Below are 10,140 nucleotides of genomic sequence, written 5' to 3'. Positions count from 1 at the left end.
CAGATCGGTATTCTAAAATGGTGTGATCTGCACTTGTGAAATGATTATCTGTAATTGTCGTTTCAGAATGTTATACAGCTACTCTAACTCAACACAAAAGGTGTTTGGGTTGTAAAGTATTTCTGTTTCTAGGTTTCTGTTTACATCTAAGAATATAGAGCCAACTTGGTGAAGAGGTTAATCTGTGTACTTTTGGGTCAAAGTATACAATAGAACACTCTTAACAGGATGATTGTCAACACAGTACAAGCATGTTAATCAGTGGAGGGCCACCTCCTTCAGGATGTTGAGCAGCTCCCTTCTTTCAACCTTGCAGTATTAGGTGGTACCATAGATACTGGTGTATGACAGTTTAAAAGATTAATCATCCAAAGAATGTTCTTGTGCTTGGAGATCATGAAGTAACAGTAGTTTTTCAAGTGTCATCTGCACTTGTGGAATCAAGGTGCTTGCACCATGAGCTTCCAGAATCATCTAGTGAGCCCTTCTCTTGGAGCCACTCATCCCTCCCTCATGGAAGGTTCAGAGGATATAAAAGGGGGGAGTGATCCCACCTGCCCTTCAGTTTCTTCTGAGGCACAGTGAGCTCATATCCTGCTCAATGTCCTCAATGCTGCTTCACTGGTTTATTTCTTCTGCTCTTTAAGGGCTATTTATGTTTGTAGTCAGGTTGTTAGTCAGCTTTTTCTTAAGAGGCCCATATGGCCTGGGCATTGTCTGGACTCATGAAAGCATGAGCCATTTCATTCCCCCAGATCAAGGAGGCATTTCATATCTGACCGACTAAAGCTGAGAGTCTGGAAGTCCAGCATTTTTACCACAAGTGCCTCATGTAAGTGCCACCAAGGTCATTAGATGGTAAAGCAAGTCTGGATCCAGCAAACACTCTGGTGATCTATTAATCAGTGTGGTTTTGGGTCATTATAGTTTGGTGCAGAAGACTTGTCACCGTTGAATCTGGAGAACTGCTTACCAAAGAGGTTCTGTGCCCGCCATAAGAGGCACTGAGATCCCCAGATCCGTGCAGTCAATGGAGGATCCAATACAGCCAACTGTTGAAGTGCTTCTGTGCCAAATAGAAGTTCATCAGTGTTCCCATATCCACTTGCTCAACCATGTGAGCTTTGGAGCATAGACTAGGTACTGCTAGGCTAGGAATAGAGCGCCTAGGCTCAGTGATAATACAAATAAGTCAGGTACCATCTGTGACAGGCTGAATTACAGAGAACCCCTTGGGAACTGCCAACTGATGTGCTGAGACTACCTCTGAGCCTGCTTTCCCTGCCAGTTTTTGACTTCAGTGCCCTGCCTGGTTTGAGCCAAACACGCTAGCCTGCTACAAACACAGACCCAGCTCTGAACTACGTCCCACAAAGTGCAGGCTTAACTGAAAACAGCTTAAGAAGTGTTCCTGTCTCCAACACTCAGATGCCCAACTCCCAATGGGGTCTAAACCCCACATAAATCTGTTTTACCCTGTATAAAGCTTATATAGGGTAAAGTCATAAATTGTTCGCCCTCTAAAAGGCTGATAGAGAGAGATGCACAGCTGTTCCTTCCCCCACCCCCCCCAGCTATTAATACATATTCTGGGTTAATTAATAAGTAAAAAGTGATTTTATTAAATACAAAAAGTAGGATTTAAGTGGTTCCAAGTAATAACAGACTGAACAAAGTGAATTACCAAGCAAAATAAAATACGCAAGTCTAAACCTAATACAGTAAGAAAGTGATTACAGATGAAACCTCACCCTCACATGTTCCAGTAAGCTTTTTTTGCAAACTAGCCTCCTTCTAGTCTGGGTCCAGCAATCACTCACACACTCATGGTTACTGTTGTTTGTTCCAGTTTTTCAGGTAGCCTCTCCAGCTGGCTCAAGAGATATCCTTTGGGGGTGAAGACAAAATGGAGGGGTCTCCCAGGGGCTTAAATAGACTCTCTCTTGTGGGTGGAGACCCGCTCCTCTCTCCTATGCAGAATCCAGCTCCAAGATGGAGTTTTGGAGTCACATGGGAAAGTCACATGTCCATGCATGACTGAGTTTCTTACCAGCCAGGCCACATTCCTGGGAAAGCTCAGATGTGGATTAGTGTCTCCAAGTTCATTGTTAGCTTAAGAGTTTCTTGATTGGGCACTTACTGAGAATAGTCTTTTCTCAGGAAACTGACCAGCTGCTTCACTGAAACTACTTAAAATTAAACAAGTACATAGCCGATATTCATAACTTTGAATACAAAAATGATACATGCATACAAATAGGATGAATATATCCAGTAGATCATAACCTTTGCAGAGATATGTTACATGGCATATCTAGCATAAAGCATATTCCAGTTATGTCATATTTACTTTCATACGCATATTTTGATAAAGCATTATGGGGCTCAGCGTCACACCATCATTTTGGAAACCCTGATTTTGTGTGCAGTGTAAGTAGCTCAGAGGTCTCCAGATATGTCTGGTTTGACCAAATCAGTCCTGAAGACTTTGCACAGTCCACTTTCTGCTTTTGCTTTTAGCATATCAATGTCATGGTTACTGTTTCTGTCCGTATCAGTGGAGTTCAGTGCTGAGTTGAGTCCTGCAGTTACCTCTGGAGAACCACCTGCTAAAGTGGTTCTGCCCCTGGCATGAGAAACACCAAGGTCCCTGATTCCATCTGGATCAGTCCAAATTTGATTCTAGGGGTCCAGCACCACCAACAGCAGAGACCACTGTCAAGGTAGTTTTGTCTGACTTCAGCAGTATCGTGGTTGGTGAGTGAAGTGCCTAGTCTCATGTTCATTTGCTTCTGAAAGACCATGTGCCAAGATTCCAGCTCTGAGGGTTCTACTGCACTTCAGTGGCACTAAAATCCCCAGATCCATGTAGGTCAGCAGAGGCAGGTGCTTAGGATCAAGCTCTGCAAAGAGCTGCTCCCCCAGTGGATGGAGGTGGAGGTCTGTGCTGAGGTTTCTCATGGACCTAGCGCTCTCAGATTGGGCTGCAGTTTAGTTTACCATAGATCAGCATTCACGTTGCTTATAGCCTATCCCAGGGTCCGTCTGGCTCCTGGTGAGACACTGAACAATGTGCTACAATTAGCTCCACGTACCAAGCCAAGAAAAGAACTTTCTGGTGTGGCTTCACCATGGAATGGGCACCAGTCTGAGCCCGGCACTGACCAGGGTCATTGGTGCTGTTGCTGTGATGTTGAGCCCTGTCTCGGTGCCAGACACACCTAAGAGCTCCCATCCTTTGCTTTTGATCACCTCCTTGGATCCCATGCTGAGTATTTGAGGGGCGCCTCAGTAACTCCAGTTTTGAGGTGCAGATAATCAGGGCCCTGAGCATGGGCTCATGGATAATGGCACTTGCCAATCGGGGTGGGGGGAAAGCATCCGGCTGGAGCCCAGGGATTCACACTTGAGGATAAAGATACTCATGACCTGGACTACTTCTTGGTGTGTAAAGTTTATTCCGTGGCCACACTTCAGGTAAGAATTGGCAGCTAACATGCAGTATTGGCAATGTGACTTCTTGCATGGGTCTGACCTGTTACCTTCAACAGAGATTTATCAACTCCCCTCTGGCAGTGGTTCTCAACCAGGTGTACATGTACTCCTGGGGATATGCAGAGGTCTTGTCAATTTACCTAATTTTACAACAGGCTACATAAAAAGCACTAATCAAGTCAGTACAAACTAAAATTTCATACAATGACTTGTTTATACTGCTGTATATACCATTATATGATATCACACTGAAATGTAAGCACAATATTTATAGTCCAATCGATTTATTTTATAATTCTGGTAAAAATGAGAAAGAAGGCCATTTTTCAGTAATAGTGTGCTGTGACACTTTTTTGTATTTTTAAGTTTGATTTTGTAAGCAAGTAGTTTTTAAGTGAGGTGAAACTTGGGGTACCCAAGATAAATCAGACCCCCAGAAGCGGTATAGTAGTCTGGAAAGGTTGAGAACCACTGCCCTATGGGTTCCAAAGACTGCTCTCACTGACTTTCATCCTGCTAGAAGGATTCTTTCTGCCTCTGTCCATTTAGTTGTATTGAGTTAAAAGTAGCACACTTGACAGGAAAGGCTTGAATGACATCACCTTTCACGTATTGGCTCTATCTCATTGACTATACCTTCATTTTGTGTAGTGGAAGACATCTAAGACCTTTTCCAGGCTTTTAGGGGAAAAGTTTCACAGATCTAATTTTAGCTGTTCTCATTTGCCAGATTTGTAAAGAAGTAGTCCTAAAATGAGAGAGTTCAGCAAAAGGCTGGGCTATGATCTAACCTTCTTAGAGTAGCGTCACTACTGGGTGCTCCTCCTGCACCTTTGATCAGAGATTTCACAAAAGCCATGTCTGGCCCTCACGCATGTTACCCAGTCTTGTGCTCCACGCTGTTGTGATAGCGCTGCGGGGACGAACTACCCTCGGTTCCTTCTCTATCACCTTGGCCTGAGACAGAGCTTAGCAGTGATTGGTGTTGAGTTTTACCTCAACTGTGTCCCCACAGCTCTTAGGCCTGGTCTACACTTGGGGAGGGAATTGATCTAAGTTACGCAACTCCAGCTACATGAATAACGTAGCTGAGGTCGACATACTTAGATCTACTCACCGTGGTATCTTCATTGTAGTGAGTCGACGGCTGACACTCCCCCGTCGACTCCGCCTGCGCCTCTTGCTTCGGTGGAGTACTGGAGTTGACGGGAGAGCACTCGGTGGTCAATTTATCGCATCTAGACTAGACACGATTAATTGACACCCCCCCCACTGGATTGATCGCTGCCCTTTGATCTTGCGGGTAATATAGACAAGCCCTTAGCATAGTTAATTATAGTTATTAGTGTAGTTAGTAGTAATTCTAGTAACAGTAGCTTTAAGAAAAAAGTGTTACCCATTGGATTGTTTTCTCTACGAGTGGGAGCTTTACATTACGGGGAGAACGTGCCTTGGTCTCCTGGTTTCAGACATTACCTATTTTGGTGGGAGGCAATCCTGGTGAGTGACTGACACTCCCAGTTTATCCGTTGCCTTGGGGAATCTCGTATATCCCAAAAATGCAACTTCTGTCTGGTATTTAAAATCTAGAGCCAGAAAAAACAGGAAGATCAAACTTAAGCTAAATAAGATGGAGAGCTCATGGCACCTAGCCTCTGACTGAAGTCAGGGAACTCCCCAGCCCCCAACATTCAGGGGGCATGTGGTGGGACCCTGACCAGCCACCATGAGGGTGGGAAGAGAGCACCATGCTCCCAGTCACACGCCTCCCTCAACCCTCTTCAGCCACCAGTCCTGCTTTACCTCCTGGCTCTAGGGTACAGATGTGGGGACCTGCATGAAAGCCTCCTAAGCTTACTTTCACCATCTTAGGTTAAAACTTCCCCAAGATACAAATTAATTTTATTCTTTGCCCCTGGATTTCCACTGCCACCACCAAACTTTAACTGGGTTTACTGGGAAACGTAGTTTGGACACATCTTCCCCCCCAAAATTCTCCCAACCCTTGCACCCCACTTCCTGGGGAAGGTTTGGTAAAAATCCTCACCAATTTGCATAGGTGACTACAGACCCAAACCCTTGGATCTTAGAACAATGAAAAAGCATTCAGTTTTCTTACAAGAAGACTTTTAATAGAAGTAAAGGAATCACCTCTGTAAAATCAGGATGGTAGATACCTTACAGGGTAATTAGATTCAAAACATAGAGAATCCCTCTAGGCAAAACCTTAAGTTACAAAAAAGACACACAGACAGGAATAGTCATTCTATTCAGCGCAGTTCTTTTCTCAGCCATTTGAAGAAATCATAGTCTAATACTTACCTAGCTAGATTACTTACTAAAAGTTCTAAGACTCCATTCCTGTTCTATCCCTGGTAAAAGCAGCATACAGACAGACACAGACCCTTTGTTTCGCTCTGTCCTCCCAGCTTTTGAAAGTATCTTGTCTCCTCATTGGTCATTTTGGTCAGGTGCCAGCGAGGTTACCTTTAGCTTCTTAACCCTTTACAGGTGAGAGGATTTTTCCTCTGGCCAGGCGGGATTTTAAAGGGGTTTACCCTTCCCTTTATATTTATGACAACACCCAATTCTCGAGCTCCCAGAGATCATATGAACCTCAATGTAAGAGACAGGTTCCAGAGGAGAAAACTATCCACTTTCAAATCTTTGGTCTTCCACCATGAAGCACCAATTTTGATGCAGTGGTCAAGATCCTGAGGTACCCTCCCCATCATATCTACCTGCCTTCCTCCCTTGGGCGACTACCTTTACCACTTCTGGTGGGCGTGGGAGTCTATCACTATGGACAAGTGGGTTTTGGAGATCATGTCCCCAGGGTATTCCATTCGCTTTACTTCTCTTCTGCCTGCCAATCCCCCTTGTCCATCCCTTTTCAGGGATCCCTCTTACAAGCACCTTCTAAGATGAGACATACTGTCTCATACTCTTGGATGCTATAGAACCTATTCCCATGCAGCACGAAGGGAAGGGTTTTTATTCCAGGTACTTCTTGGTTCCAAAAAAGAACAGCAGTTGGAGACCCATCTTAGACAAAGGTTACTCAACACCTTTGTGAAGGCACAAAAATTTGAAGAGCTGATACCTGCAGCAATAATTCCATCACTGGACGAAGGGCCTTGGTTCTCAGTACTTAACCTTGAAAATGCATATTACCAATCCAATCCACCTATATCACAAAAGGTTCCTGTGTTTTACTGTTGGTTAGGACCACTTTCAGTACAGGGTACTCTAGTTAGGCCTCTCATCTGCCCCAAGGGTCTTTTCAAAGGTTATGTCAGTAACAGCAGCACCCCTCCACAGAAAAGGAATTCTGGTGTTCCCTTACCTAGATGATTGGTTTTCTGAAAAGTTGCTCCTACGATGAAACTTTACTGGCCACTTGCAAGACTATAGACCTCAACCTAGAACTTGGCCTACAATTAAACTTTCAAAAATCCACCCTGACTCCTGTACAAAGGTAGAATTCATAGTAACTTATCTCTGTTCAGTAGCAGCAAGAGTCTACCTCTCCGTGGACAGATTGGTAGCCTTATCCAACATCATAAACACAATCCAGATCAGCCCATGTTCCCTGGTCAAGAATTGTCTTCAGCTGTTGGGACATGTGGTAGCTGGCACTTTTGCTTATAGAACATGCAAGACTGAGAATGCATTGCCTTCAAGGGTGGCTCAGGACTGTTTGTGCACTGAGCAGACATAAACTAACCAAATTACTTTCCATACCCTCCTTTGTGAAGGAATCTCTCAATTGGTGGAAATACCAACACACCTGCCCAAGAGTCCTTTTCGCGTGCCCTTCCCTGACCGTTGTTATGGTGGATGCTTCCCCGCTAGGTTGGGGAGCACATTTGTACACGCACATGGCCCAAGGCAGGAGGACATCTCATGATGTCACTCTATTCAACATCCTAGAACTTAGTGCAGTCATATATGCGTGACCAATTTCTACCATTGATCGGGGCAAACACATAAGTCATGACGGACAACATGTCATGAATGTTCTATATCAAGTGACGAGGGCCAAGATCTCTCCACTTTTTGCCAAAGCTGTCAGTGTTTGGAATTGGTGCATATGCAATCAGTCATCACAGCAGCTTATCTTCCGGATGCTCAGAATCTGACCATGAGTACACTCAGTATGCACTTCTCTCATGACCACAAATGAAAAATAGATTCCATTCACTGTATGTTTTGGTAATAGGGTACCCTTCGGATAGACCTGTTTTCCACAGCCAGAAACAAGAAATGTGCTCAGTTCTGATGCTGTGTTTGGCTCTGTTGTACTTTCTTCAATGCTGAACTCAACTCTGAAACCCACTCCTCCATAAGGGGTCTCACTCTTCCTTCGTGGTTGACCACGCAGCCTCACCAGCTCCAGCTTCCTGCTTCACACATATTGTTATTCTTATAAGAAGCACACGGGATCTTTTTCAGGGGAAAAGGCAATAGGCTGCGTTTATTGAAAATACAAGTTAGCATATGCATTCACACACACACGTACATACATATGTACGTACTGGATTATGGTCTTACAGTTACCAGTCATTTTGTAATCGTTAGTCCTTAAGTGATGTTAATCTTGGGGTTTTCCGCTGTTATCTCTTCTTTGTTGTCTTGCCTGTTGGGGTGTTTGCCTCACGTCGGAGGTTGTCAATGCTGCTAACTCGTTTAGCATCAGATACAATGGATGTTTTCTGATTGTTTCCTGCTGTCTCTCCAGGTCTCACTTCTTCTTGACCATCTGGACATTTGTGATGGTGTTTACACTCATCCTTAACCATGCACACATCCTTTACTCACACCAAACAATTTTACAAAGAATTTCAGACAGGATTACATTTTAGAAAGGGTTATATGGTTACTAAAGGGATTACAATAGATCCTTACACAACTTCGTTTGCAATGCAGATAAGAAACAAGACCTTATAGCAAATACTGTAAGAAAAACTTATACTAAAACAAAAGGTGACCATAATCAGCCATAAGGACTGTTCTGGTCTGTTCCTCCCTTAACATCAGTTCAGACACAGGCAGCCTCTCTGATGTGTTTTTTCCAATGGCCCCTTTGGCCATGGGTGGCCAACCTGTGGCTCTGGAGCCACATGTGGCTCTTCAGAAGTTAACGTGCGGCTCCTTGTCTAGGCACCGACTCTGGGGCTGGAGCTACAGGCGCCAACTTTCCAATGTGCTGGGGGGCGGGGGTGTGTGCTCACTCCTCAACCCCTAGCTCTGCTCCCACTTCACCCCTTCCCATCTCCTCCCCTGAGTTTGCTGTGCCCTCGCTCCCACCACCACCACCAGAGCCTCCTGTATGCCACGAAATAGCTGATCAGGGGGGAGGGGGAGGTGTTGATTGGCAGGGCTGCTGGTGGGCAGGAGGCCCTGGGAGCGGGGGCAAGGGAGCTGATGGGGGGCTGCTGACCTATTACTGTGGCTCTTTGGCAATGTACATTGGTAAATTCTGGCTCCTTCTCAGGCTCACGTTGTCCACCCCTGCCTTAGGCCATTCCTTTCTGCTATTCAAAAAGGGTGGCTGGCAGGATATGGTCAAATCCTACATCAATACATTTAAGACATGCTATGTTACTATATCCTTCATTCTAAATTATCCAAAATACAAACAAAAATCCTACTACTACAATATGAGCTCTGCTTGCTGAGTCCAATCTTCTAGTTAGAGACTTTTACACTCTTCAGGGACTACCGCACCTCTGCATCTATTTGCAGTGATACCAGGCAGTGTTTTAAAAAGAATAGGGTTTATTAGTCAACTGGTACACAACATCAGAAGTCCTTAGGTTAGCATAGAGGGAAAAAAGGTTAAGACATAGTCCATCTAGTCAAGCCAGAGCAATCCACCACGCAAGTGGTAGTGAACTCTATTTTTAATCTCTGTGTCTCTCTGATCCCCTTTGTCAGTCCCAGGTGAGGGAGCCAACCTCGTCCAGAAGATCAGGCCTGGTCTATGTTTAAAATTTAGCTTAACCCAGCTATGTTGCTCAGAGGCATGAAAAATCCACACCCGAAATGATGTAGTTAAGTTGACGTAACCCCTGCTGTAAAATTATTTCGTCAACCTAGCTACCACCTCTCAGGGAGGTTGATTGCCTGTAGTGATGGGAGAACTCCTCCCATTGGTGTAGATAGTGCCGACACTGAAATGCTGTGCCACTGTTGTGTTTCAAGTGTAGACAAGACCTCACACTTTATCTTCTGCCTGTCACATCTCAGTCCTTTTGTGCTCAAGCTGCTCTCTGCTCAGCTTCCCTACTTAGAGGTTGGGGGAAAACCTTCCTCTTGGTCATTGGTTACTCATTGGGGCTTCCTATTGTATCATTTGGATTCTGCATTCATATGGGGTCACTTTCAACGGGTTCCAGCCACTTCCATAACGTCCCATTCATTGCACCCCAGACAAGAAGGTGACACCCACACCTCATATGCTGAGCTACCCTGAGTGCAGACTTAATCCCCCCCCTCAACTGGGTAGCAATGTAAAGTAGACAGGGAAAGTGAGGGACACATGCTTCATTAAAATATCAAGAAAAACCCACTTTATCACATCCCCCTATTGAGATCAGTGGAGAATCCCCCGCCCTGCCCCCTGTGAAGATCAATGACAAA

This window comes from Lepidochelys kempii, chromosome 4 (genome assembly GCF_965140285.1).
Source record: "Lepidochelys kempii isolate rLepKem1 chromosome 4, rLepKem1.hap1, whole genome shotgun sequence".
In the NCBI taxonomy this organism is placed as follows: Eukaryota; Metazoa; Chordata; order Testudines; family Cheloniidae; genus Lepidochelys; species Lepidochelys kempii.
Note: the sequence above shows the minus strand (reverse complement) of the source record.